The sequence below is a fragment of the Hydra vulgaris genome, chromosome 03 (genome assembly GCF_038396675.1).
Source record: "Hydra vulgaris chromosome 03, alternate assembly HydraT2T_AEP".
In the NCBI taxonomy this organism is placed as follows: domain Eukaryota; kingdom Metazoa; phylum Cnidaria; class Hydrozoa; order Anthoathecata; family Hydridae; genus Hydra; species Hydra vulgaris.
In genome coordinates this window covers 63,457,501-63,465,402 of record NC_088922.1, presented here as the reverse complement: position 1 = coordinate 63,465,402, position 7,902 = coordinate 63,457,501, and the positions used below count along the sequence as shown (strand labels likewise).

At 27.8% G+C, this 7,902-nt stretch overlaps 1 protein-coding gene across 1 annotated transcript in view; it reads left to right on the top strand.

The window, feature by feature from the left end:
* The first annotated feature begins 882 nt into the window (after positions 1–882).
* LOC105848063 (tumor necrosis factor alpha-induced protein 3) overlaps positions 883–7,902 on the top strand; it is a 55,609-nt gene continuing 48,589 nt past the window's right edge. Inside the window, exon 1 of the mRNA XM_065793965.1 lies at positions 883–1,002. The gene's annotated coding sequence lies outside the window, so the exon portion shown is untranslated. The remainder of the gene's footprint in view (positions 1,003–7,902) is intronic.

Below are 7,902 nucleotides of genomic sequence, written 5' to 3'. Positions count from 1 at the left end.
AAAACATTAAAATGTCTTGTGCCTTCTGGGATTGTTTTTCCATCATGGAAAAAAACCATACTCTGTGTACAATAAATAATTAAAAAACTAAATTAGGTGCAAACGATTCATCAAGCCAAATCAAAAGATATCAAATATATTCTGCATAAAGTTGTTACATCAATGTTATTTACAAATAGTAATAAGAACTAATATGAAATAAAAACCTGCAAAGTTTAATGATAATTAAATGATAAAAATAATAATTATAATACAAGTAGGTGCAAATAAAAAAAAGCACTAAAAATATGACTTTATTTGAATGCGTCTAAAGACACGTCACCCTGTGCCATGCCTACAGCCCTCTAAACCCCTCAATTGAGGGGGACCCAGCTCAATTTGAAATTTATGGTTTTTTAGTAAAAAGTAAAACAAGTGGAAAATTTTTACGAAATTAGGGCCCTACCCTTGGAATGGCACTGACGTCACCATATGTTAGTGTTTAACTAGCATATTGTAGAAAATTTCAAAATGTAGAGAAATTGACAATTGTGCCCCCCCCCTCTACTTCGTAACCCCTGTGTCGTCTGCCCTATAATTTTATTTGAACGTTGAACCGAAGTGAAGAAAGTACAATTTATTAAAAGTACCAGAAAATATTATTTCAATTACTTCATACTAAAAGTTAAGGTAAACTAGATTAAACTGATTGCTGCTACTATTCTTAATAAAATATTTATAGATCACAAGTAATGACTGGTGAAGCGAAATGCTAAGTTGTAAAAAATTTATTTCAAAATGATCCGGTAAAGATAAGAAAACTCCGGTAGTTAGCTAAAAATCCGACATAGATTCGGTTTCGTACACGTGACTCAACCATTGTGTTATAAAAACATTAGAAAAATCTTTTTCAAGTTACGTAAAAACAAATATTCACTCATAAATTTGAATTATTTGAAATTATATAGAGGGTATAAAAGCTTTTACGGCTAGGCTTTTTTATATTGCATTTCGCTGCTTGAGGTAAAGTTTAATAATAAGCATATCTTTTTATGATTAGGGATAAGAATACTAAATTAAAAAGTTTCGAATGATTTTATTTATCAATTTCATATTATTAGCAGAGTTTAAATATTTAACTGAAACATGTATTAATTTTAGGCGCTACTGCAGTTTCTCCCCCTGCCCCCCTTTTTTTTATTATTGCTGATTACGATAGAGAATTTTACGCTGATTAAGAATTGTCATAGGTCTGAAAATCAACAAAAAGTGCTCTAATTCGCTGTTGAAGTTTAAAAAATTACATTAAAAAACGTTAATATTCGCCTTTATTAAAAACGCTTAACTTTACACTTTGAAATCAATCGCTTAGAAAATCTTTTTTTAATTACGCAACCCGGTTTTTATTGTCATCAAAATTAAATTACATTTAAGTTAAATTAAATATTTTTAATAATATATTTTATATATTTTTAATTAATTTTTTAAAAATTAATTTAGGATTTTGCTTTTTAAATCTACATAAATCGACTGATTAATAGGGATTGGTGCAATTAAATGTACATACATCGACTGACAAATAGGGAAATAGGGATTGGCACAACCCCTGAAAAGATTGGCACATACATCGACTGACAAATAGGGATTGGCGCGATTAAACGTACATGATTTAGGACAGGATTTGGGCCAGAGATGAATCAGAAAATGATGCGCTCAGCAAATTTTTAACAGTTTCGCTTTACATTGTTGATAGAAACCAAGCGGTTTTAAATTCATTGTTGAAAAGGATTCAAATTATGAAAGTATGAAAAAAATGGCGAATATGAACGTTTTTTAGTGTAATGTTTTAAATCTTCAACAGCGAATTAGAGCACTTTCTGTTGATTTTCAGACCTATGTTTTTATACGATTCTAAATAAGCATAACATTCTCTATCATAATCAGCAATAAAAATAAAAAAAAATAAAAAAAATAAAATAAAAGGTGGTGGTAAAAAAGTTTGTCTTGTTTATTAAAATATTATAATACATAGATATATGTAACATACATTCATTATATTATTATGTAGGTATTATTTGATATCTTAGATGAAATTTTTAAACCAATTAAAAGCAAGAATGTTATGAGGTTATAAGAATCGTCTTTAGTATTTTAAAGGTGAAAAAATTATCAAAATTGAAAAAACCTATAAAAAGTTATGAGATTTTAAGTAATAAATATTTTTGATATATAGATTTTTGTTAAAGAAACTGCAGTCAAAACTTAGTTTTTCTTGACTTAAATTGTTATAACTTTGTGTATTTTTATCTAAATACCTATAACTTGACATCAAAAGATAGATGTAAGATAGGACTACAACTGTATTTTGTCCTCTAGTTGCCAGGCATATTGAAGTTGCTAGAGGGATCGAATTACCATCTTTATAATTTAAAAATAAATTTTTACCTAAAACTAATTTCTTTTACCTATATATATATTTAATTTTTATATACAAGAAGTTGTTTTTATTTTATTTTAGATCACCAGTACATATAAGAGGTCTATCTCAGAGTTAATGGGGGATGTGCCATGACCATGCCAGTTGTCATGACACCTTAAAATGATACATTGTGGTAATCTGTTAATATCTAAAAAATAAATAAAAAATTTTGGGTCACCTTTGATGTCTTTAAACCTCATTTTGTTCATAGCCAAATCAATTTTAACTGCTTTACAATAATTACCAAATAACTCACAACTTTTAGATTCTAGAGACTTTAATGCTGAATGACATAAAGTGGCAATTGTGTCAAAAGGGTGTAAATATCAATTTAGCATATTCAGATCTTTAACACGGGTTTCACAAGTTTTGAGTATTATAAGATAATTAACTGCCACTTTTTCTGATGTATTGCATATATTTGAGATAATTAAGCTACAACATTTCTCAAAAGAGAGCAAGGAAAATGTGAATAAAGTCAAGCCATACGATTCACTGCCTTACATATATGGTTTTCTTAATTATCAGCTGTCCCTTCAGAAAACTGTTCTAGAGCACTAATCTGACATTTATTCTTTAATGTAAAGTGTTCAGAGTTAATATGAACACCTTTTTGCATTGTGGCATCGAACCGGAGAGTAAAATTACTATTAATGATATGCTGCCAAGGTTTGATATGCTGCCGAGCTCACGAGTTATTTGCTCAACAGTACTAATTTGGGGAATATCCTAAAATTTTACACCAAAATATTGTATAATTTTCTCAATTAAGAATGGAATTTTACCTGTAGGGATATTAGACAATAACATGCTATAAATTATCATCCTAGTTTGTAATTGTTCTTATTGTCACCTAGCCTAATTGCAACTGTACAATTCTCCACCTGCATTTTCTAACCTAGCAATTTTATTTTCTAAAGTTGGAGTAATTTTTTCTTTTAATATTGGCCAAGCTTTTAAGTTCATCACATCGTCGTAATGTTGCTTTATCACATTGTCGTAATGTTATCACATCGTCGTAATGTTGCTTCTCTCTTTCTACAAATACTATAATGGGCACTGCTCTAAAGTTCTAGTGTCTCTTGTGCCATCTATTTAAATTCATTCTCGTGTTACTTGTCATTCAATTAAGTCTCATCCTTTTTATGTGACTGTTCCCAAGTGCTCCAAAAACTCTTATTCGTCTAGTTTTTTTCCTTGAACATCAGTTCTTTGGAATTCATTTCCTTCATCTTGCTTTCCTGATTCATATAATTTGCAATCCTTTAAGTCATCTGTCAATCGTTATCTTGCTCTACAATCTTCATCTTTTCTCTTCCAGTAACTTCCAACTTTAATTAGTGGTTGCTTGCAGCCTTGTTGGAAGCAAAGATGTTTAAAAAAAAAAAAAAAGTTTGGAATACAGTTTGTGAAAGATATGAGTTCACTACCCATTGGAGATATACATTGATATATTCTGATATCACAACTGAAGTACATGAAAGAGTGTCAACCCTAGTGTTGCGAGGGGTAAACTGTATGGACTGTGCCACTGTCAACACTGGTTTGTGGGAAGTAAAGGGATTATTACAAATGGAAGAAAAAAGTTTAGAGTTTCTTTTAAAGTTGACATCCCATTTTTTGGCTATGTTTACAAGATTTTTGATATTATTGGCAGTTATGTTGAAATACTCATAGACTTTTTCAACAGCTTTGGTGTGTAGTTCTCCATTGTTAATAAATACAAAAAGTATATGCTTGTTCCTACACTCTATACTTTTTTTTAGAAAACACTGTGAAGCTATCAACTAAGTATTTTTTGGCGGCTCCTTAAATGCAAATGACTTATTATTTTGGGGCATATAACCTATATATATAAAATAGTGGATAACTTCTTAGGTTTTAGGTAACTTATGTTTATCTAGAAAATGAAAACAGAAAATATGTTTTAAAAAAAAAGTAAAGATTAAATAATAAAAACAAAGTTAAATAAACTTGTCACAAAGTTGTCGGAAAATAAAAATTTAGGTACCAAAATTGCTTGTATAAATATATATCATTTAAGAAACATATTAAACATTTTTATTAAATTCAAAGCAAGTGTAGTTTTTTTTTAGGTTTGCCTTATTTGTATTTGTACAAATAGTTTTTTGCATCTGCCAAATTTTATTGAGATATATTTTTAACACATTGTGCTTATAAAAATATACTTGAGATTTTTATCATAGCAGAAGCCAGATCATTTTGCCGCCAAAATTTTATTGAAAGGCAGCTACCAATAGCTGTAGAAGAAAAGTAAGGCAAGAAAATTTATCAATACTTGACCAGCCTAACAACTTGTACAATTTTTCTTGAAGAACATTGTTGCTGTTTTTATTTGTTATTACTGATATGTATTTTGTATCATCTGCAAATATTTCATTTATAAAAGTTAAATAGAAGTAAACCAAGAACTTTAACTTGAGGTAGTCCAAATGTGATTTCCTCCCAAACTGAAACAGATTAACCCAAAGCAATTCTTTTTTTTACTATTACAGGGCTTGCGATGAAGAAAATCGTCAAGCGTGTTATATCGAGCTCGTAAAATTAGAATATGTTTTCATCGAGCGTGATTATGTGCGCTCGAGATAACGTCGGCGAGCGCGATCATGAAAATTGCTGAAGGCGATGCTCATAAAAAGCTTTTTATTTTTTATATCTTTTTATTTTTATATCTTTTTTATATCTTTTTATTTGTTACATAATTCTTTCGTCAAAAAATGTTTGAATTAGTATCACACTCATGAAACTACTTCAACGAAGTAGATTTTTAGATTGTCAGATCGCGATTTTATTTTTAACTATTTATGTTATAAAAAAATAATATCAAACAAAAACGCATTGATTTAGTATTAAAGTGTAATTTAGTGACTTAGTTTTGCTTCGTTGTTTTGATATATGTATTTTAAAATATTACGCTGTAAACTTAATTAACGGTTAATAGTTTTTATATTTCTTGATATTTTTTATTCAAATTAATTATTTAATTTTTTTCTAAAATTTCTTTTTTAAATTACGTTTTTTTTTATCTTAAAAAAATAACACAAGAATAATTTGAAATAATAATAAATAAGAATAATAACTTTCCATTTAATAAATGTTGACGTCGTTACTTTGTTTCCTTTTCGAATGTCCTTGATTGCGAACATTCTAAACAACGGAATCGTTTCAAATTTGAGTTTAAATAAATAAAAGTTAATAAAAAACCTATACTATGAACAAAAACTAATTTTAAAAATTACTCTATTATTATTATTTATTTTTATTATAAACGATGTGTGGAATATTACAAACAATAAATCAAATAAATCATATTTGATATTTTCACAAGATTAAAAATACTCTGCAGTTTCAATTTTCTTATAATGGTTTTCTAATTTTCTATTCTTATTTTATTTGCGCATTTTTGTATTCACATTGTGTTTCCACGTGAACATTCCATTATTGAAATTAGTGACTATTAACGACTTCAAATTGCTCATTCATTACGTTAGTGCAAAAGAGAACGACGTAGTGCTTTTTATATTTTATATTAGTGCTTTGATAATAGAATATCTTTAATAAAAGATCTTTTTTAAATATTTTATGAAAATAAAAAAATTATCCCGAACTATTGGACGAGCGTTATTTTAAACGTTATAAGCTGAACGAGCGTTGTTTATCGCGCATAGAACGTTTGAAAACACTGTTTACGGGCGCGTTTTACGAGCGGAGCGCGATCACGCTCGCTTCATCACAAGCCCTGCTATTAATTAGGAATAGCTTTTACTATTGTAGAATATAATAGTGGAAGCTGTAACCCTAAAGCTTGAAACAGAGTTTCAATAATAAAACCAAATCAACTCATGCTGTTCACTAGCTGTTAATTTGTTTTAAGTTAAATGGTTTATCATAACATTTCAAATAGTTTTCTCCATAATTTTGCATACTGTTAATGTCAATGATATTGGTTCATACTTAAAAAGATCTAACTTTTTCTTTCATAAACAATATAGTTATGTTTGCAATTAACCATTTGTTTGGTATAACACTACTAGGTCATCAATTTTCTGTGTTTTAATTAAATCTTTTATCACTATTTTGCTATTTAAAATATGCATAAAAAACACTTGAAAAATAATTGAAAAGTTTTTTGTAGTTTTCTTTAATTTATAATACTTTTATCTTCTTTTTTTGTTGTTGATTTTGTATCAATTTTTTTATTTATTATGAAAATATTCAAAACTTTGTGTGCATGTTTTGGATTTTAAAATTTGGTTTACCAATGGTAAATATTGTATTTTAAATATTTTATTTTTTTAAAATAATGATGATTTTATTTTTGTTTTTTTATTATTTTATACTGTATTTATATTCTGTTAAACAGGGCAACTTTGTTCAAATTTTGATAAAGAATATAACTTTTTTGACTAAAAGAAATATTTTCCCAAAACTATTCTGATATTAAAAGCTGTGCATAACTGGTGTTTTTTAATTAGTAAAATGGTGTATTCACTGTGTCTACCAAATCCAAGATTTTATAGAATTAATATGGCAGTCAAATTATCTGGCAATGGGGTAACTTTGGGGTAAAATGTGCTTTTAGCATAGGCTATAAATAAAGTGTTATTATCTATATTTAAATATAATTTAAATTTATAGTTGGCATTTATTTCATAAAAAGAACCTAAGATAAATTGACTTAAGGAAGGACAATAAAAAGAAATATAAAGCTTAAGTAATTTTGTCATATATGTATTTAATTTATCCTCATGATTTTAAAAATTTATTGATACTTATATATATTTTTTATTTTAGTTCACCTCCGCAAGGCCATTTATTTTTTGTTTATGGGAGTATATATACATTGACTAACTTGAATAGGTAGAACATGCAAGGGTGTATATTAGGGCTGTTCATGTGAACACAGGAAAAAAATTTTTTTCTCGGATTTGAATGCTTGAATGCATAGTTGTTTATTTTGTGCCATTTGACATAGTAATTGACTGTGGAAAAAATCTTTCCAATCAGATAATGTTTAGGGGGTGCTTAATGACCATAAAGTTTTACGAAAAACGTCAAAAACGTGTAAAAAGTTCCAAAGTTCCAAAAATTTCTAGAACCTGGTTAGTTAGATTTTTTCCACTGAAATATTGTCTGATTGCGTGCTATATAGATTAATTAAAGTGCAGCAGATTAACTGTCATCAGGGCACCAGACTAAAAAATGTCTGCTAGTGTTTAAAACAACTGTGTTTATATCATTTTGTTAAAATTTGTATTCATAATTTTAATACTATTATTTAACTCAATTTAGAATTTGTTCAAACAGAATAAAAAGGTTTACAAGTATAAATATTATTTTTATTTGGAATTTCAGTTTGACAACAAATGTATTAATATTTTGATAGTACCTAACCTTAGTAACCTATTACAGAAAACTAGCAT